Source organism: Neodiprion fabricii, chromosome 2 (assembly GCF_021155785.1).
Source record: "Neodiprion fabricii isolate iyNeoFabr1 chromosome 2, iyNeoFabr1.1, whole genome shotgun sequence".
Lineage (NCBI taxonomy): Eukaryota > Metazoa > Arthropoda > Insecta > Hymenoptera > Diprionidae > Neodiprion > Neodiprion fabricii.
In genome coordinates this window covers 16,630,112-16,652,043 of record NC_060240.1, presented here as the reverse complement: position 1 = coordinate 16,652,043, position 21,932 = coordinate 16,630,112, and the positions used below count along the sequence as shown (strand labels likewise).

General features: G+C 40.2%; 1 protein-coding gene across 1 annotated transcript in view; it reads right to left on the bottom strand.

The window, feature by feature from the left end:
• LOC124176644 (flotillin-2) overlaps positions 1-21,932 on the bottom strand; it is a 478,641-nt gene that overhangs the window by 226,485 nt on the left and 230,224 nt on the right. The window lies entirely within an intron of this gene.

Below are 21,932 nucleotides of genomic sequence, written 5' to 3'. Positions count from 1 at the left end.
CAATTTTGAAACGGAAAATTTCTTAGTTTCAAAAATCATAAGAAATCGAAGACTAGTTCCTTTGTATTTTCGGCAAAAGTCGCATCGATTTTAAAAAGTGCAATTTATGTACATAAGCTACGTTTACGTCATTTTGCGAGTGGAAACGAATGCACATTATTCTAAGTAACCGGAATCGTTCAAAAGTTACGTTGAATAATGTCCAAGCCTTGTCGAATATTCTCTGCTGTTGATCGAATGTAAATCTGATTGCATTTACTCAGTTCCCGTTTTTGCAGTTAAAAGAAAAAATAATATTAAGTTATAAATCGACTCTGGCAGAAAAAGATATTAGGCTCAACAGATTGCAGAAAGAAAAGAAAAAACACACGACTTAGCTCTTTTCATTTTGCCACAATCTTGAACAGATCTCGGAAAATGTTAAAACCAATTTCTTGATACGTCATATCGCGGTTATTATTCTCAAACCAGAAGGAAAAAAAAAAAAAAAACAAACACGTTTGCTCATAATTTCACCTTTCAGCAATCTGCAACGGTTTGGAACTTACAGCGGACGTACTGCAATTCAATATAAAATAGTAGTAAGGGGTCGTCCACATATTACGTCACGCACTAGGGGGGGGGTCTGGACAAAACGTTACTAACCGTGACATGGGGGGCCTAGGGGTTTCCCCAAGTATGACATCACACTTCAAAGTTATAAATTGAAAAAAAATTTGTCTGTAGTATTTATCGACGCGAGGTAAGTAGTATTTAATATTTACTTATGCTTTGTGCCGATAGTTGCAATGCTATTTTATTATCATGAGACACTTTAGAACCAGCCCTCTGACACTCACCTCTGCTCGTGTACTAAAAAATTGTACGCGTTTTGTCCCCGTTTTTTAGTTCCTCTACGTGGCGCTAGTAGACTTCTGACACGCTCGCTGCCCTCGCTGACCACACACATTCTTGTCAGACAACTACTAGCGCCACTGGTGGTGGAGATTGGCGGCAGAATCGAGGGACATTTTGCGAACCACTTTTAGCAGCGTGTGTCAGGGGGCTGTTCAGAACTCAGCAAGTATTTTTGGAACAAGTAAATGTAAGACGTACTCAATAATCAACAATTGGCAATAATCAATCAAATAAATCATTGACAGGGTCATTAAAGATCAATTGGTTACAGTACAAAACTATGGAACGGTAGGTTTTTATGGTCAACTTGATATATATGCTTATGGTGTTATGATAATTGGTTTTGGTGTATTGATGTGAACACCTTCAAATTGTGTATATCTCTTCAAGTTTCTGAAAATGAACATACCTTATTTTTAATTTTTGTAATTCATTTTTTTTATTGAAAGTTTTTTTTAATTTATAAATTCTGATAAAATTTGTTTTTCGAATGAATTTTAAGGTTAACTGCCAATTTTACAATTCTTTAATGCTACTTTATATTTTATTTTAATATGTATACAGAAAAATGAATGATGATCGAGGAGACCTTTATCGGCGACTTTTTAATGCTGTCAAAATGACATATCCCGACAAGTGTAAACTATTCATTCAAACAAAAACAAACTCAGTTTGGACAAGTATGAAATTTAGGGAGAAAGAAAAAGGCGACAATTTCGTAACAATTGTTAACGAAGAAATTAGTTTTTTGAAAAGAGAAGCTATAAAAAAAAGGTTGAACTCACCGTTAATAAAATTTCTTACACCTCCCTCAAACACTAAGAATCTACATATTGAAGGAATTGAAAATGATCTTCAGTTGCCAAGTACAAGTCCAATAGTAGCTAGTAAATCTTTGATGATTACCTTAACATCTAACAGAGATGTCGACAGTGAAAATAACGACAAACCGAGTTGTGATAATCCTGAACTCTCTCGACAAACTGCAGATCAAGAACTGAATAAAAAAAATGTTTCTCATCTTGAACGACAAATATCTGATATTACTAAAGCACAAGATGCAGGATTTAATTATGAAGACACTGTTGTAAAGCAGTTGAAAGCTTTAAGAGAGAAGTTAGCTACTGAAAATCGAATGTTGAAAAAAAGACAAAACGCTGCAGTAAGACAAAAACAACATCGACAAGAAAAAAAGCAAAAACTTCGTGAAATTTGTGAAAAGATTCCAGAAATTGCCAAGGAGTTAAAAATCAAAGAAAAGCCAGGTAAACCTCGACTCGAAGATGAGCAACCAGAATTATTGACAGCTATTGCAGACATAGCAATTTTCGGAGGAGCTGTTGATGATCGCAGAAGAACTAATCTTATCAGAAGCTGTAAGGGATTAACGCAACTCACTGAGGAACTGAAAAAAGACGGTTTCAATGTAAGTCGGAGTGGTGTCTATTTACGTTTATTACTTCGTCGTTCTAATACTACGGAAGGTCGACGTCACATTACAACTGTGCCGGTAAAACTTTGTCGCTCTCAAGCTGATCAACATCGCAAGCATGATGACACGAACTTCTGCTTTAGCAGTATCCGTGATTTAGAAACAATAGCATCATTATTGGGACTGCAACAAGTGTGTTTCATATCACAAGGCGATAAAGCCCGTGTTCCACTTGGTATCACTGCGGCTAAAAAGCAGGCTCCGATACTTATGCATGTTGAGTATCGTGTTACTCTTCCTGATCACGATTGGGTAGTCGCCGAGCGACATAAATTAGTTCCTTCGGTCTATGCTGGAATTATTGTACAAACCAACGGTGAAGGAAGACCTGATGCTGTAAGTTACTCTGGACCCACTTATGTAGCCATACGAAGTGGAAAACACAGTTCATCGTTACCTGAAAGTCACGCTAGTGATTTGAAACGTCTTCTTGATTTACCTGATTTTCAAATTATTACGAAGACACCAGAAGCGCTTATTAAACCAATTTTAATTCTTACAGTAGACAGTGGTCCTGACGAAAACCCTCGTTATTCACGAGTCATAGCTAATGCAATGAATCATTTTAAAGAGTTAAATTTAGATGCTCTATTCATTGCTACGAATGCACCTGGGAGAGGTGCGTATAATGGAGTTGAACGCAGAACGGCTCCTCTTAGCAATGAACTTGCTGGTCTTCTTCTACCCTATGATCGTTTTGGGACTCACCTCAATAACCAAAATGAAACTGTTGATCTCGAGTTGGAAAAAAAAAAATTTTGAACACGCGGGAAAAATCTTAGCAGATATTTGGAGTTCCATGATTATCGACAATTGTCCAGTAGTTGCTGAGTACAATGAACCTCATGATTATGAATCTGTAGAGTTACCAGATGCTAAATGGTATTATCAGCATGTGCGAGAAGCGCAATATGTTCTGCAAATCGTAAAATGTGACTCTATAGATTGCTGTGGGCCCAAACGAAGTAATCTATCAGACATTTTGCCTGAAAAATTTTTAGTACCACCTTATCCTATTCATCAAGACTCAGTTTTGTGCATACCAGAAACTAGCATTGAAACCAAAACATTTGCTCCCCTCTTAGTTCGATTAGCATTCAAAAAGCATCCTGAACCGAGAGAAATGAAAATGATACCATATGATTTATACTGCCCGTCTATTAAATCACAACATGTCGGAAGATGCTTTGTAAAATGTGGTTTGTATCATGCTTCAATAAAATCAGCTGTGAAACATTGCAAAGAATTCCATCAAACTCCATGTACAAATTATGTAAAAAAAGTTCGACCAGTTCGAGAACTTATGTGTATTATTCAAAGCGATGTATGTAACCAGTTATTACTTATTACTAATATCTAAAATAACAAAATAAAGCTAATTATAACAAGCCTTTTGATCATTATTTAGCAGAATGGAGATTTAGATGCTGAATGGCTAAATACTGATGATGTTGAGGTACAGTATACCTACCGAAAAAACTGATAATATAGGATTTCCTGTCATTGAGTCAATTACCGATTGCACATCAAATCCGTGGACATCACAAGAATCATAATCGTCTTTTTTTGTTACAGAACGTTTATTTGTGATTTAAATTTTAGAAAGAGATAGTTGATATAAAATGAGCTTTATAAGTGTTATTAAATTATATAATAATTGTTGCAATAATTTATAGAATAAACTAATCGAAAAACAAATACGAATTTTTAATGAACTGTACTTTACAGCTGGCATATCGACTAAAAAAAAAATAGGACAGGGGGGGGGGGTGATTGTATAATGTGACATAATATTTGTAGGGGGGTTCATTTGTATGTGACCAAGTGTGACAGGGGGGAGGGGGGGTTAAAATATCGTGGAAAAAGGTGTGACGTAATATGTGGACGACCCCTAACATTGTAAATTATACATTATACATTCATTTCTCATGAAGATGAAGTTAGTAACGTTGCTGTAACGAAATATTGAAATGAAAATTGTCACCTGTTTCGCAACGGCTGAACAACTATGAAGGAGTTGAATTCACAAAATATAAGTTTGTTGATGCTGTATTACAGTTTACTAAAGGTCAGACATTTGAAAAGTTGCAGAATGAAGAATTATTCTGAAAGAGCATCTTCACATTGCGAATTTCAACCTCATAATTTCTATTTTCTTTCATGTAATTCGTTACATCCGGTATAAGGGCCCCGCTTTCCCCACCCTGACTACGGCACTGTGTTCCGTATCACAGTCTCTGTTGATATAGTTCAGAATTTAATTTTGAGTGACATCTTTTATGATCCAGCGGTATTTTAGTCATTGCGATGATAAAGCCTCCAAATAACGTACATAGACATTGATTATCGATTGCGTGATTTTTTTTATAGCCGTATGAATATGTATTGACCAGTATAAATACATGTGATTAAATTGCACATCAGTATGTATAAAAGGCGAGTTTCCTGTACGTTATCCTAAAAATATTTTGTGATCAGGTGAAACCGAGAATGATTCGTTTCGGCAAAATTTTATAATTGAACACTTATAAGAAGAATTATTGTGCATAATATGCGCGATAAAAATGATGAAAAATTATATATATTGTAACAACGGGGAAAAGTACGAATTGACTGAGAGAATCAATGGGTTCTCTGTGAGAATTAAGCGTACGCCGAGCCAAAGAAGTCTCACGAAACGAGAATTATTTGAGAAAGAAAGTGGATATATTTTGACACGAAGTTCTCTTTTTAAAGTCTGGAGACTGACTGTTTTTATAATAATATTTGTTGACGCAGCAACCCTGTTCATTTTATGACACATGAAAGCTTACAGTTTAAGATGATTACTAGATTATTAGAAAGACGATAACACGGGTGATTAATGATTTCACCCTTTATAACAATATCAATTACTAGAACTTTCATGATGTTGATAATATTCTGATCTCAATTTTGATTAAAGATTTACTAATAATAGCAATGTAAACGTAATTTTACGATACTGCAGAAACCATTACAATTACTCCTTTTTAGTAATATGTGTAATTATAATAGATTTGATGGTCTTGAAACGAAATATAATAATAAAAAATATGTACCATGTATAATTTTCATGTAATGTTTCTTTTAGTAAATTTTTGCTTACAAAGTATGATCAAACACTAATGATAGCAGCAGTGCTTAGAAAAACAAGTTATAATGTTGAAAAGTTTAAACAGTAAAATCATCCGAAAATCTATCCACTCAATAGTACAGCAAGGCCGATTCCGGACATAGATTCTTACTACGGACACTTACCGACATCTTCCCAAGACTCAAATCCTTTTGCGCAATGACGTCACAGCGATTGACACCTGCAGTATCGATCTGAAGGTCGAAATCACGCTGTCTTACCAACAATTTTATCTACCAAAGCTGAAATCACGCTGCCTTACCAGCAATTTGTATCGATCAAACTGTATCATTGTATCGTCAAAATCACGCTGCTTTACCAACAATCCCGCTGTCATCCTCCCTTACCGACGGTCGATGTGTAGCGGAGACCCAAACCATTCTGTTTCATCAGCCTACCAATCTCAGGAATGTTCTGCTTAACCTTGAGCGGCTCTCAGTGCCAACCATCCAAAAATTCACACATAATGGTTGTGAGAATTGTTTTTGCCAAACCGGATGCTGGTGTGATATCAACCACCCCGCATTATAATCTCACATAACGTTCCTTCTCCAAGCACTGTTTGAGAAGCCAAAGTCCAGTGTAATACCAACCTCGTGATATTCTACAATTAATAGTTTGAAGAATTGTTTTCGTCAACCTGGAAGCTGTGGTGTGTTATCAACTAGTCAAGCACAAAGTTCAAACCTCAAGACCTGCGGAGTTGAGCTATGGAATGCAAAACATGATAGGCTAGTTCAAGACCCACATACGTACAGCTCGCCCGATAAAAAAAGATTTTCATCACATTTAACGATCATTCAAGTTTCAACTTGTCACGCGCACGTGAGAAGTAAGCAAGCTAAAGATAGAATCCGAAAAATGTTTGAAATCAATATCAATATCATGGAATCTGCGTACAAAATCTTGGATAAATCCAAATCTTGAATCAAATTAACGAATTTCATTCAACAACAGTATGTCATCTTCGTAAAAAACCGTTCACGCTCGAAGACGTGAAACACCGTGATTACTTACATTTCACAGGAAAGTAGCGCGGTGCTGCACATCAAGGCTGTAATCTAAATTATCAAAACTCACATAGTGTTCCAGTGATATTCCACAATCTGTTAGGTTACAATTCGAATTTTCTAATTAAAGCATTGGCCACATTTTTGAGAGTACTGTTCAGCTTCTGCCCGTTAAAAAAGAAAAGTATATTTCGTTCACAAAATTCGTTCAAGGGACAGACGTAAAATTGCGATTTATAGATTCGTTCCATTTCATGATCAGCAGCCTTGAAAAATTAACAACGTATCTGAATAATAATCAAAAAACAATTATACATAAATTTTGCATTAGCTCGAATAAATTTGAGTTAGTAACCAAGAAAGGTGTTTTTTCATATGAATACATGGATGATTGGAAGAAGCTCGAGGACGTACACTTGGGGACAATGAATCTGAGACGGCTAATTCTTTACGCTAGACAGTTATGTTGGCAACACAGTCAGCCGACCGCGAAACAAACTCAACTCAATAAACATGACGTCGAATCGTCGAAAATAACGTGTCAATCTAATAAGTCATTATCGCCGCACTATTCTAAGGTTAGATTCGACGGTCATGGGTTATGTTATGTTTATTGAGATTCAGTTTGTTTCGCGTTCAGCCCACTATGGCGCTGTAGGTTTCTCTGTGTTGCCAACACAACTGTCTAGTGTAAAAAATTAGCTGTCTCAGATTCATTATCCCCAAGTGTACATTCACCAACTTAAGAAAAATTTTATTCAAAATTGAACAACCACACGCATGTCAAGATTGGCAAACTTTCAATCTTAAAACGTTGGGGAAGTATTCAGACTTGTACTTGCAAACTGATGTTTTTCTGTTTACTGACATTTTTTAAAACTCTCGGCAAAATTGTAGGGCAACATACAATCTGGACCCACTACATTATTACACTGGAGACTAATGGAACTCACGAATCAGACGTACATACCTGTAACTGTACTCAAGGTCAACACGGTGCGAGTTGAATGCAGCATTACCACGGGTGCCTACGGCAATGGACGTAAAGTACACACTATTCACGAGTTTTTTCCAACTATCCCATCAGGATATAAGATCGTGGAAGAGCCGTCGCACGTTGTTTATCTTCGAATCACCATCAAAACCATAGATCACGTTCAGCTTGGGTTAGTGGATCAAGACAGAGACCTAGTTAATTTTCGCAGAGAAGTTATAACTGTGAGACGACATATCAAATCGCAATAAAAGGTGGATATTGTATATAACTAACAGCCAAACAACAGTAGCGATATTTGTAAGTCGACATGTCCGGTCAAGTCAGTCATTGATCGATTCTGGAACCGTTATTGGCTCGGAACGTAGAGTTTTTGACAGATCTGGGCCTGAAACTGACACCTGTTGGAAGAGTAAATTCCAGCAAATAAGAATCTGATTTTGCTGTTTTATCGCCTGCGATATACCATGAAAGAATAGTTTTAAACATGGAAACACTAGTCGTCTTTGATGAATCGATCGCGGATTATGAGATTCACACTCACAAACCTTACACCTCGTAAACTTTCAACAACAGCGATGAAATTCGAATCACCATTCAGCATCAGGACTATGGCACATTACTCATTAAAAGTTCGCTACATACCTATGGGTGACTTCTGAAAGCTGATGGTACAATGACTGTGAATATATAGCTCGTAAACAACGGCATCTATCACTTATTTGAAGAAATACGCTACGAAATTAATGCTATTGAGATTCAAAAAAACAAAAACGTTGGCTTCACAAATCTCATGAAGGGTTACGCTTCTCTAAACCCTGATCAGAGTTGGCTGATCGAGAACGCTGGATGGTTTGACGTGGAAAAGTAAAAAAAATTAACCGACGCCGAGGGTAATTTTGACGTATTGATACCGTTCAGTATGCTATTGGGTTTCGCTGAAGATTACCGCAACTATCGCAAGATCGTTGTCAATGCCAAACACGAGTTAATTTGACAAGATCAAAAACTGATGTCAACACAATTCTGCAGTCAAGTGGAGGAATTCAAAATTGTGAGCAACGCAGTGGAATGCCTTGTACCGGATTTGGACTCACGGATCAGAGAAAAGTTAACGTGCTGAATTTCATTGAGAAAGATCCACCTACTTTGATGAGTTTCCACGATTGGGAATTATACGAATGTCCTTTACTTCCCACTACATCGAAACACGTTTGAACTGTGAAAATTTCCACTCAGCTTGAAAAACTTTGATATGTCATTTTGGCTTTCCAAACAAGTCGTAAGAGCAAGACCAACAAGAACGCAAGTCAGTTCGAGAGGGGGAGAAAAGTTGTTTAGTGACGCCAGTCCGTACATTTGCGCGCCAGATTTGTTATGGATCAAAAAACCCTTCGAACTTTCCTTCGATCCGGCCACAAAACATTTGGTTAACTTACGTTCAACCTCGGCCGGGTTTTTCCACGCATACCCACCGATCGGTCAGTCGACGATAACTCCTTGGAGCAACGCGAAGCCCGAGGTCAGATTTGTAAAGTCGAAAATAATTACATATATACTTGACAATAACTGAGCGTTCATTTTAGCCTAACCACACTCTCCATCCACAGTTGGATTTCACTCTCCTTGGAAACATCACCATCAACGTTTCTATTCAAGCCACCTTACGAATGGGATTGTCTACACGTTAAATACAAAAGCTAAAATTCTTGGTTCCAACGTAATTTTCACGGTTTGCCTTGGAGCTGTGCAAATATACCATTCGAGAAAGTAGAATGGACAATACGAGCTGTGCAAAGCTCACAAGGTGAACGTAAAAGGAGCAGAAAAGAGAGATTGGCTGCTTAAAATTGTTCCCAAAGTACAAATCATCAATTTGCTGGACTTGGGCTGCCCGTTGCTTCAAACCATGCAAAAAATTTCAACTGTGTCTGCACGATATGATGAGCATACAACACCTAACGCAAACTGTGCAGCTCAAAACGTCGTGTTATTTAAAAATTGGTTACTGAATCATCATGCTGTACGAAAAGCAACGCTAAGCGATTTACGTTACTGTACCGAAGCAACTACAAGAAGAACAATCCCTCATTCCAGGGGAAAATATCATCCTGGTTATAATACTGTTGAATAAAATAAAATTATGGTACTGACGTTATTAAGTAATTTTAGCTGAAATCTAAAATTTTTTCTTCAATGAGGCTTTTTTTAAAAATAATACACTTGAATTATTTGGCACCTTCACCTTAGCTGTTAAAATAGGAATTTTTTCAATACTAAGCTTATGTATGATTTAACCTTGCTCTTCATCCTTGACCAAGCTGTACTGGAACCAAGTTAGGTTTTGCATTCCAAGAACGATAATAACCCGATACCGTGGATCCGAGTCTCTGACTGTATACTACCTCAGCTATTAGCCAACCTTGCAATCAATCTTTGATTGCGTCCGCTCAATAAGAATGTCACATAGTTAATATCACGTTGAAATTATGACTCACAAACAGCTCTTGGAATTATGAGGCAGAGGGAAAGAATATCACATGGTTGACATTGCGGGAAGAGAATGCGGGATTCTTGATGTCACACAGGCATCCGGTTTAACGAAAACAATTCATGAAACTATTAATTGTGGAATGTCCCGTGGTTGATATCACATCGGAATTCGGTCTCACAGACAGCTCTTGGAATTATGAATTACGAGAAAAGAATGTCACGTGGTTGATATTACACCAGCATCCGGTTTGACGAAAACAATTTTCGGAACCATTAATTGTGGAATGTATGGTAATTAACACCATACCGAAAGCTGGTCAAGGCTAACCAGAACAGAAGGATTTGAGTATCCGCTATGTATCGACCGTCGGTGGGAGGGAAGGGGGGGGGGGGGGGGGTAAAGCAGCGTGATTTGACCATCGGAGGATAAAATTGTTGGTAAGGCAGTGCGATTTTGACCTTCAGGTCGGTACCGTAGGTGTCGATGGTTGTGACGTCATCGTAGAAAAGGGTTCAAGTCTGGGAAATATATCCAGAATCGGGCTTGCTATACTATTCTATAGTATAACACTGGTTATTTTGTAGTTTTCTTGCTTTTCATATCATCGATTAGAGTTTCACACCGAATCTTTTCTCTATCTAATTTCTTCTTTCCAATTTTTCCCCATTAGTTCGAACTGGTTTTATATGTACAGATACTATTTAAATAGATTAAAGTACTGTAATTTGAAAAACAAAACACAACAAATTCTGAAGTTTTAACAAACAAAAAAATTATATCATGTAATATATACGTGGCAACAAAAAATGGCAAGCAATTATAGATTCGGCACATTAAAACCTTCATATCTGTATTACTTTATGTGAGGAGGATTTCATTGCAACCATGTGTAATCAGTTGAAGCAAACCATGAGTATCTGCACTAGGCAAATTATAAAGCCTTGCTGACGAGAAGAAAGCGGCAAGTTACCCATGAATTTAGGGCTGAAATTTGGTAAGCGTTTGGTGGGAACTGGTACTAAGTAAACTGTGAAATATTAGCTTTAGAACGCAGCCGTTCCTGAGATATTGCGGTTGGAACCTTTCGCAATCGCTTGCGTACCTTAAAATTCGGCGAAATAAAATATCTTAGCAAATAGACGAGCAGCGAGCGCGTCGGATTGTCATCCGTGAGCCCCGTGTTCAAGTCTATCTTTGAATTGATTTTTTCCTCTATTTTTTTATCGCAATTTACTTCAAACGTACATACAACCGACATTTTTTCCACGTATGTTACTTTTTTATCGAATCAAATGGATCACCTTCGAATCAATACTCGCTAGGATTGAAGATGTATAATACAATAACCTGCTTTATTATTTACAAATCTGCGTAGCACTGATTCTTGATTTTCATGCTTGTTGACGAGTACAATATTTCGGATGGTAATCGTTGTAAAAGCAATCAAAGCTTTTGTACTGTCGGCACCAGAAGCATTGAATGAATGCTGCTTCAAGTTCGGCACAGTTGTATTTCTTTTTCCTCGATTCCGTTGGCGTAGGGTATTCACGATTTTTTCCAAACCGACTCGGACTCCGCAGGTAGAGAATTGTTATTATTCTGCCGAAGTTGCATTATTATACAAAAGTAACTTGGGAATTACCCGTGTACTAACGTCAAATATGCAGCAAGTACTCGTGTTTGTAATTGATGAAGCAGGTTATTATGGTATATGTTTTTAATTCTAGCGAGTATTTAAGCAAACGAGATCCATTTGATTCGGTGCAAAAGTAGCGTACGTGCAAAAAATGTCGATTGTAAATACGTCCGAAGTCAATTGCGATAGAAAAGGGGAAAAAATTGAATGCAGCCCGAGACTTGAACAAGAAGTCTCAGGGTATCCAAGCGATTCTGCAACGTTCCGACCGCAATATCACAGTAACGTCTGCATTTCTGAAGCTGATGGTTTGCAGTTGACTTGGCACCACTCCTCACTAAACGCGTACCAAATTTGATCCCAAAACTCGTGGGTAACTTGCCGGTTTCTCGTGGTAAAACCTTTGATCACGATTGTTTCGAGAATGGCTGCATATAAAACAGATCGAAACCGTAGAAGAGAAGGCACCCAATTGTTGCGTGACAAAATTTCATGCCATATACAACCTTTTGTCGCGATTGAAGATTCGATGTCGTGTGCAATAAATTGGAATTGGGGATTAGATAATAGATAGGTTAAACTAGTATCAATTGGTCAGAGTCTCGAGCAGATATTATACTTATTTTCTTAAGTGTCGATCGACACCGATTAGTATTAAATATAAATACGGTGTTTTGTTTTTACATTGAATAAGTGACCTACAGAAAGATTTGAGGAATATCAGAGAGAGGTCGACCGACGAACAATGGTTCCATTTATTGCGAAGCAGACATATTTTTCAAGCAGTAAAAATGCTTCAAGAACATTCATTACTTCTGGTTAGTTCCATGGCGGTCACTTTGGATACAGTGTCAGTATAACTTATATGCATGCGAAAATTTGGCCTTTGTCACTTGGATAAGACAATTAAAGGAGATAACACTTGACCGCAGCTCAATCTTTGTGGATTTCACACTCATTTCGTTGCGCGACACGGCACACAAGCAAAGCAAAGAAAAACAGCAGTTGGACATTTGCTCAACTGCGAGACAGCAGACATTTTTCACGATGGTGTTGCGAGTGACGGTGAAATGTGTCCTCTTTACAATCTTGTCAAGTTTATTATTTTTCGGTACAAGTTATGGTGAGCCAGAAGTGACGATTCTTCAGGGTAACCTGCTGGGCACGACTATCACCACTAGAAACAATCGGAGCATTTCCGCTTTCCTCGGGATTCCGTATGGCCAGCCACCGATTGGAAATCTCAGGTTTGCCGAAATAGCATATTCGTAAATTATGTACGAATGAAACAAACGATGTTAAAAGTTGGGTGTGGATTATCTGAGAGAAGTTTAACGGCGGTCATTGAATACGATACTACATACGTGGTACGACATGAATTTTGGGTTGTGTCGCAAGTCGATAAGATAAACATGTAATTGAGTTCACGATGACGCCATTTCATTGTATAGACTTTGAAACGTATCGCACAGAAGCGTTACATTTCAGTGTTCTACCTTTCATTAATTAGATTCTCAATTTTATTCACGTCAGATTCGCGAACCCCGTGGCAGCCGGAGTTTGGAACGGGACTCTAAATGCCACTGCAGATGGAAACGAATGTCCCCAGGCATTTGGTAGCACATTGGGCAGCGAAGATTGTCTGTACCTCAACGTTTACACGCCACAGGTTGATAGACACAAAATTCTAAAATCAATATCACTTTATCGCGTGATTTGAGAGGTTCGAAGATGCTCGACTGATTCGACTGATACAATTACAATTACAAGTACATCAAAGAACAGAACTGCACTCACCTAGAACAAACAAGAAAAGAACACTAGTTAGATTGATTACCAGACGAATATATGAAAGCTATCTGCCACTGCAAGCAAGCCATGAAATTGATATTTCAATATTCTGCATCCACTCTCTCATGACCTGAAATCTTCGCAGCTTCCGGTAAACACAAGCACTCTGCTTCCGGTAATGATTTTCATCCATGGAGGAGCTTTTGTATTCGGCAGTTCAAGCTCTGCCACTTTCTCGCCAGACTACCTTTTGGATTCTGATATCGTGCTCGCCCTGCCGAACTATCGGATCGGGGCTTTAGGATTTCTGAGTACTGGCAACGAAGTGGCGGCTGGGAATTGGGGGCTAAAGGACCAGATCCTGGCTCTCAAGTGGGTGCAAAACAACATCGAATACTTTGGCGGTGATCCTGATCAAGTCACACTTTTTGGACAAAGTGCTGGAAGCGCTTCCGTTCATCTCTTGTCACTCTCGAAAGCGGCGGAAGGTGAAAACAGGTTTACTTTACTGTCTTGATTCAGATCAAGACTCTTAAGCTCAACAAATCTCTTGTTAGGCTCTTTGAATACATCGGAAACATCCCCTCCTTCTTTCGAAATTCGAAATGACTAATTCAATATGGCGAAAAGGAAAACAGATGAATCATTTTATTTCTAATATCGATATGTTGGCCGACTCATCATTTTCAAGTGCGACGTGAATTTGACTTCTGATGAAAAAAAAGAAGAACAATAAAATGGCGTCACATTTGTGTAGTTTTCTTGACCGGTAACCATTACAGAGTACGTCACCTGAAATATTTTCACACACATGCCAAAGTCGGCGGTCATATTGTTAGGCATTATGGAAGAACTCGATTCGATAATTTATAATTAACTCACTGGCAATGACGGACATTGAAGAGTCAGTACAAATCACGATCTCGAATGTTCGTCAATTAAAAGTAAGATATTTCATGACATACAAAGCTATGTATCAACCTGCAATTTACTGTCTCGAAACTTTACAACAACGCACGAGACTTATGTAAGTGGAAATGGCCAAAATTATCCCTGTTTCTTACGTTTGAATAATAATTTCACCAATTACTGGTCTCACGTGTTGACGATGCCTCAGTGACAATAGTCCGGTCACTATGAACTGAAATAAGCGCTGAAAGTGCATCAATTTGGAACATTATTTTCCTTCACAAATCGTTTGGTGATGGGTGGCGGAGGGGAGGGGGGGGGGGGGGAGGAGATGATAAATTCAATTATCGTCTGATCCTGTCTATTGTTTACTTTTACACACGAACAATAAGAAACCAACTTGTAGGGAATAAAATTCCCTACAACTTGGGTGGTGATTTTTATTTCTAGGATAACTATTTTTATAATTATAACCGAAAAAAGTGGAGGTGAAATCTAATTATTGCGTCGTCACGTTTATTGTCAACTTTCATGCATAAACGATGATCAAATCCCTATAAGTTTGTTCATCGTCGTTCATACGTAAAAGTCAATGATAAACGAGATAATAAGACCATTAAATCCCGTCCCCACTCCTGCAGGCCTAAATCGAGAAATATCAATCTTACGGAAAAAATGGTAATTGCCCAAGTTGAAGAAAATAGAAATCGCTTCAAGATTGGTTTGTACCATTACTAGCGTAAAGTTGAGAATGAACGAGTAACTTAACAACTAAGAGAATCTACATGTAAATTCAAGATGGCGATTGAAGGTAGATGGATGGATTCCCAAAAATCCAGTTTATTAGTAGAGATGACCCCCACCTTTCTAACGATTCGGGGAGGAAAATTTTTGTTCTAAATGAACGCAATCATTTAAAATTCCGCTGTGGCTGGTCTGTAGGAGGATTCGGCTCTAGCGGCTCGTTTGTATTTAACTTGGTCCATTGTAGATCTGTTATTTTTCCCACATTAAAACCGCGGCAATTTCTTTTCGAACAAGAGGAGCAGATAAACCTTATCACTACAGAACGGACCTTCACGACACGAATCTTTTCGATCCACAGGACTATTCCACAGATACATAACACAGAGTGGATCGGCTCTGTCGACTTGGGCCCATTTGCCCAGTGCAGGATACGCAAGCCGTGCTTTTCAGCTCGGTGGCTACGTTGGCTGTGACAACGACACCTCGAGTGCCTTGATCGAGTGTTTGCGGACCGTTAATGCCTCGGATATCGTCGCCTCAGCCTCACAATTCTACGTGTGGGAGTCGGTCCCACTTTTTGTGTGGGGCCCGACTGACGAGCCAGACATCGAAGGCGCGGTGCTCACCGACAGTCCTACGAACTTGTTTGCGAAGGGTGAATTCTGCGATTTGCCTTGGATGACAGGAATCGTCCGAGACGAAGGGATCTTGATGACCGGAAGTACGTACTCGATATTTCGAAGATGCTAGTCCAACTGCAAGTACTGAAATTTTGAAGTGACGACATTTTTATTAGTAGTAGTAATCTTTATTGTTCCCCTTGGGGTTACAAGGACTTCCCTTTTCCTCTTCCTTTACAATATTTTTTTTTTTTTTTTTTTTTTACATGTTTTCTTAACCTATTCTTACCCTAATTCTTACTTCCTACCTTATCCTTACTTAATTTACTTAATTTCTAATTGCCTGTGTCCTGTGCCATTGCCTTGCCATTCTCTTACTTTCCCTCTTATCCTTTTCTTACTTTTTATCCTTATCTTTACTTAACCTTATCCTATTTTACCTTATTCTATTCCCTAATTCGTCCTTATCCTAATCGACTTCCATTTCCCATTCATCTCTCACTCTTTCATTCTCTTGTACATCCCTGATCCTTTCCAATTCTCTCATCCAGACTTCTCCCACCCCCTCCTCACCTAACATCTCCCTCACCACCTCCTGCCAGCTTTCCTCCCTTCTATCCCAGCCTACGCACCTTTCCCATACGTGCTCCCATGTTTCCTCCTCCCCCCCGCACACCCTACACCTTCTCTTTTCCTCTTCTTCCCAGTACCTTGCCTCCTTCATCTCGCTTCCTAACCTAAATCTTGCCACCCTTATCCACCTACTTTCTCCCCATCCCTTTCCCAGATATCCTGGTATCCCTTCTCCTTTCACTAGCCTGTACCATCTGTTGTACCTCGATTCCCTTATTTTCTCCCACCTCTCTTTTCTCTGTTCTTCCCTCTCTCTCTCCTCTATTTCCCTAAACTCCATCTCGCCCCTCTCCCTTCTCGCGGCTACCTCTCTACTCTCTACTCCCCTTTCCGCAAAGAAACTTTCCCTTTCTCTTTCCCACCTCGATCCCTGCCTCCCAGCTTCTGCCTTGTCCCTTATCTCTTCCCAGCATCTCCTAGCTAACTCGCTACCCTCCCCTCGCTCCAGCTTCCTTTCAAAATTCCATGCCCTTCTCCCTGCCCTAATCCTTAGTTTCTCCCTCTGCAGTTCCTCCCTTACTAGATAACCCGGTGTTCTCCCATCCACTCCTAATGTCCATCTCAAAAATCTATCCTGTACCGCCTCGACCGCCCTCCACTCCCTCCACCCCCATATCTCCGATACATACTCTATTACCGTCCATACTAGCCTGTCAAATAACCAAATCCTTTTTTCCCAATCCCTCCCAAACCTTCTTTTTCCTATTCCCCATACCTGCCTCATTACTACCCCTGCCTTCCGTACTCTCTCTTTCACCTGTGCTTCCTGTCCCCCATTGCACTTTACTCTATACCCTAAATAACTGAACTCTTTCACCTCCTCTATCCTTTTCCCTTTCCATCTCCAATCTATGTTTTTCCTTCTACCGCCTCCTTTCCTAAATCTCATAATCTTTGATTTCCCTACATTTACCGTCAGCCTTTTCCTATCCATATACCTTTCTAACTTCCTAATCATTACCTCCATTTCCTCTTCACTTTCCGCTGGTAACACTATGTCATCTGCATAGGCTAAAGTGCATACCCTGCCGCCGGCTAACTCCACCCCCCCAACCCTTCTCCCTCTCCCCATTTCCTCTTCTAAGTCCGCCAGCAGCAGGTTGAACACAAGCGGACTGAGCGGACATCCCTGCCTTACCCCCCTCGCTGTCCAAAACGCCTCTCCTAGCTTTCCCCCGCTCCTTACTCGACTCTTTGTTTCCTTGTAAATTTCCTCTATCCTTACCCTTAGCCCTTCCCTCACCCCTCTCCTTTCCATAGTCTCCCACAGCACCTTCCTGTTCACTGAATCAAAAGCATCTTTCAGGTCCACAAAAAACGCCACCATCTTTCCCTTATCCTTTCCCACCTGCCTATTGATTAAATAATTGAGTACGTATATATTGTCAATGGTGCCCATGCCTTTTCTGAAACCCGTTTGGTTTTGTGGAATCAAGCCCTTTTCTTCTACCTCTCTTTCTAACCTATCCGCTAATGCCATCGCATACACCTTGTATAGAGTTGGCATCAAAGTCACCCCCCTATACTCTTCTACCCTTTTCCCCTCCCCCTTCTTAACTATCGGCGCTATCAATCCCTCCCTCCAATCCTCTGGCCAGCCCTCCCCCACCCAAACTCTGTTACATGTTTTCCATATCCACTGCTCCATTTCTTCCCCCCCATACCTCCATACCTCGCTAACTATTCCATCCCCCCCTGGTGCCTTTCCATCCCTCAGCTTTCCTATCACCTTTCTAATCTCTTCCCTCTGCAGCTCCCCTTCCCCGTCCCCCTTCCTATTTACCGACTCCCCGCCTTCTGTTACCTTGCTTTCTACCCCGCCTAATAATCCCATGAAATACTCCCTCCACTCCTGATCTCCTATTTCTTCATTCACCCTCTTCCACTTCTTTCTTTCCCTATTAACTATCTCCCATACCTTGCTTTCTGTCTTTGCTTCCGCTGCTTCTTTTATGAATCCCTCATTTTCTTTCTTTTTTCTCTCCTCGCATAGCCTATTATATTCCCTTCTTCCCTTTCTATACGCGTCCCCTTCTCCCTCCCCCTTTCTCCATTTCCTTAGACTCTGCCTAACTTCCGCTTTTTTTCGCCTACATTCCTCATCCCACCATCCCTTTTTCGCTTCCCTCCCCCTCCCTCCTACATCTAAGGCTCGTCTAAACTCCCTTATTCTTTTCTCTATCTCTTTCCCTACATCCACTTCTCCTATCCCCTCCCATTTGACTTCTGTTTTAAACCTCATCCTACCCTCCTCCGTCCAGTCTCCTCTACTAGTTCCCCCTACTCTTTTTCCCTTCCTTGTCCTAGCCACTGCCCCCCTCAACCACACTATTACCGGGTGATGATCCGAGTCAACCCTATCCCCAATCTCTATCCTTTTGACCCTATCCCTCACCTCGATGTCTCCTATAGCGTAGTCTATCACTGTCACCCCTGCCCCTCCTACATACGTAAATTCCCCCTCCTCATCCCCCTCTATGTTCCCGTTCATTATTGCCCATCCTATCTCCTCTAAAAATTGCACCAGCTGCCTACCTTCCGAGTTTATTTTCCTGTCCTTTGATTTCCTACTCCTACTCTCCTCCTCTCCTTCTCCCCAGCATCCTCCCCCCTCCTGCCCTGTCCTGGCATTAAAATCACCCCCCACTAACACTTTTACCCCTCCCTCTATCTCTTCTGCCCGCTCCTTCAATTCCCCTATCTTCTCTTTTAGGTCCCCATTTATGTATATTCCTATTACTACCCATTTTTCCCCCCCTACACTTATTTTCCTTGTTATCATGCCCTCTTTTACCTCTTCCCTCCCTCCCTCCCCACTTACTATCTCCCTTCTTACCCCTGACAGCATTCCGCCTATTGCTCTTCCCTTCCTATTTTTTCGCACCGCATACTGCACTTCCCATTTATACCCTACTGGCAACTTATTTCTAATCCTTTCCCACCCCTTCTTTTCTATCCATGTCTCCATTAGAAATATTACATCCCACTCCCCTAGCCCCCTCCAGAAATCTTCATCCTTTCTCGCGAGCCCCGCCACATTCCAAAAAGCTACTTTCCACCCCTCCCTTACTGTCTCGCCTACTCCCCTCTCTCTCCTCCTTATCTCCCTCCCCGCCTGCCTCTGTCCCCCCCCACTACCCATTCCCCCGACTGCCTTTCCCTACGTACCCTTCCCTGTGCTTCTGTACTTCCCTCTTGTCTCTCCTCGCTTGCTGACCTTTCCCTATCGCTTTCCCCTACTTTTCCCCTCCCCTCCCTTTGCCCCCCTTCCCTCGCTCTCCCTGTACCATCTCTAAGCACCTCTCCTATCTCATCCCACTTCCACATTTTCCCTTCTATCCAGATCCTTGCATACCCTATTCTCACTCTGTTTCCCCTTCTCTCCTCACTAGCTGCTATCTCCCTCAACTTCCATTTCATTTTTCTCTCTGCCCAGACATTTTTATTATTAAAATAATTTTTAGCTGTAGTTACCATGCAGCTCATAATGACTTTAATTTTGCTACCGTAGTCAGAATAGCTATTACGTAATACCGTTCTTTCTTGATACAGTTACTCGTACTATCCATCCTCGTTATTTTCAACGCTGGAACGCTAACGGGGTGTGAAAAAACACCACACATGAATTTACATTTCTCGTCACAAGAGAACAGCTTACCCTTTTTTACCTTTTCAACTGATTTTTGATCACTTTGTTGGAACTTGAGCAAAAATTTTTTTGGACCGCGTGATTCTTTATTAAAAAACGAAAAAAATGAGACTATAGGACCCTTAATGATATGATGTACCCGAGAGATAGAGTTCACAAGATTGCGGCGTTTTCGACCCCCGTTAGTCGAATAGGTGAAAATAAAATGAGATTATCGTTCTAGGGTCAAAATAGTTTAATGTTGATGCAACGATGAAGTGATGTTAAGGTCTCAGTAGTGAAGATAGGTTGCTTACTGAATTAAATTTTTCTCAATGTACTTTGAATTGAAATTCATTTCATTTTTGCCTGCTTGAACAGCGTTCTATAGCGACGATGAAAAGTTTTATGACTTTTTGGATAACTTCGATCTTGTGCTGCCCGAGATGTTGACCTGGAATTATCAGACAGACTCAGGAGCCGCTTGGGTCAAGGCTGTGAAGAACTTTTATTTTAACGACGATTTTACAACAAACTCAACTGAGGTAGGTGAGATCTTAACCCTCAAAATTTGTCTTTTCGTCACGCGCCTTTAGATTCCAAGCCGGTGCGAATAGGAATTTGAAATTTTCCAACCGCTGTAGTTATGGCAACACAAACGATATTTTCTGCAGTGGTGTACTTTTCAGGCGAATTAATTAATCGTGTTAGAGATCAAAAGTAGCGATTTTTTCCTGTGAAAAATTATGCTTATGAAAAAGTCTATCTCGCCCAAAAGGTTTACGATCCTTGAAATCTAGTGTATCTACACGACGAATGAAATCTTATGAAATCATTTGAGGTCTGAAACTTCAATTACACGAAATTCCTGAAATTCATGGAATCCAATGAAATCTTCCGCATTCGTCCGAAATCTACCCATAATTCTTTGAGATCGTATGATATCGTATATTCTCGGAATGCTGTGTACAAACAACAAAACGATGGAGTCGTCAGCCCCCCAATCCCGCCAGTCACTTAAATGACACTATTGACTATATCTGACTATATGATTTGCCGTCAGCTGCTCACGAACCTAACTCGTCTTGTTGGCGACGCTAACTTCATCTATCCAACCTTGGACGGACTCCAACAGCAGCTTCCTCTGGCTGTGAATCCCCAGTACTTTTACTTGTTCAATTATCGAGGGACCTACAGCCTCAACGTGGGAATACCCGACGCCGTTGTGCACACCGACGATGTCATCTACCTCTTTCCACTGAGGTCGATCCTGGGAGGTGATATTATGACCGACACTGATTTCGAAATGGTGGACAACATGGTGCAACTCTGGACATCATTCGCGATCAATGGGTGAGTTGTTCAGAATTCGGAATATCGTATCAAATTAAAAGCTGACGATGCCCTGACTTTTCAGGACACCAACGGTCTTGGCTTCTGAGGAAAATGTCACATACACTGAATACACGACGATGGACAATTATCTACGAATAGGCAACCAGTCTGAAGTTACACTGTCGATGGAGTACTCTGTTTTCAAAGAGCGCATGGAGTTTTGGGCGAATTTGGTCCATGCCGAAGCGTCTGCAGCCACCTTGAGGAACACCTCGGCCGGAACCTTGGCCCCGTAACTTATCTGCTCAAAGCTCATATAACCGATTTTGCGCTGGCAAATGTACGAGGTACTTCGTTTATCATAATTATAAGTTCCTGGTACGTGTTTCTTTCTTTTAAGGAACTAAGTTGGCAATACATTAATACTTTCATTTGACTTTCTCACGAGACAGTCTTGCATTGAGTGTTTATCAAGTTATTAGATTCATAAGCTAAGAAAATCTGTTCATACGGATCAAATTTGCAAGTATGTTTGAGCGGTATGAATCGAAGCATCGATATCTGGTAGTGAACTTTTTTTCATAATTCCAGT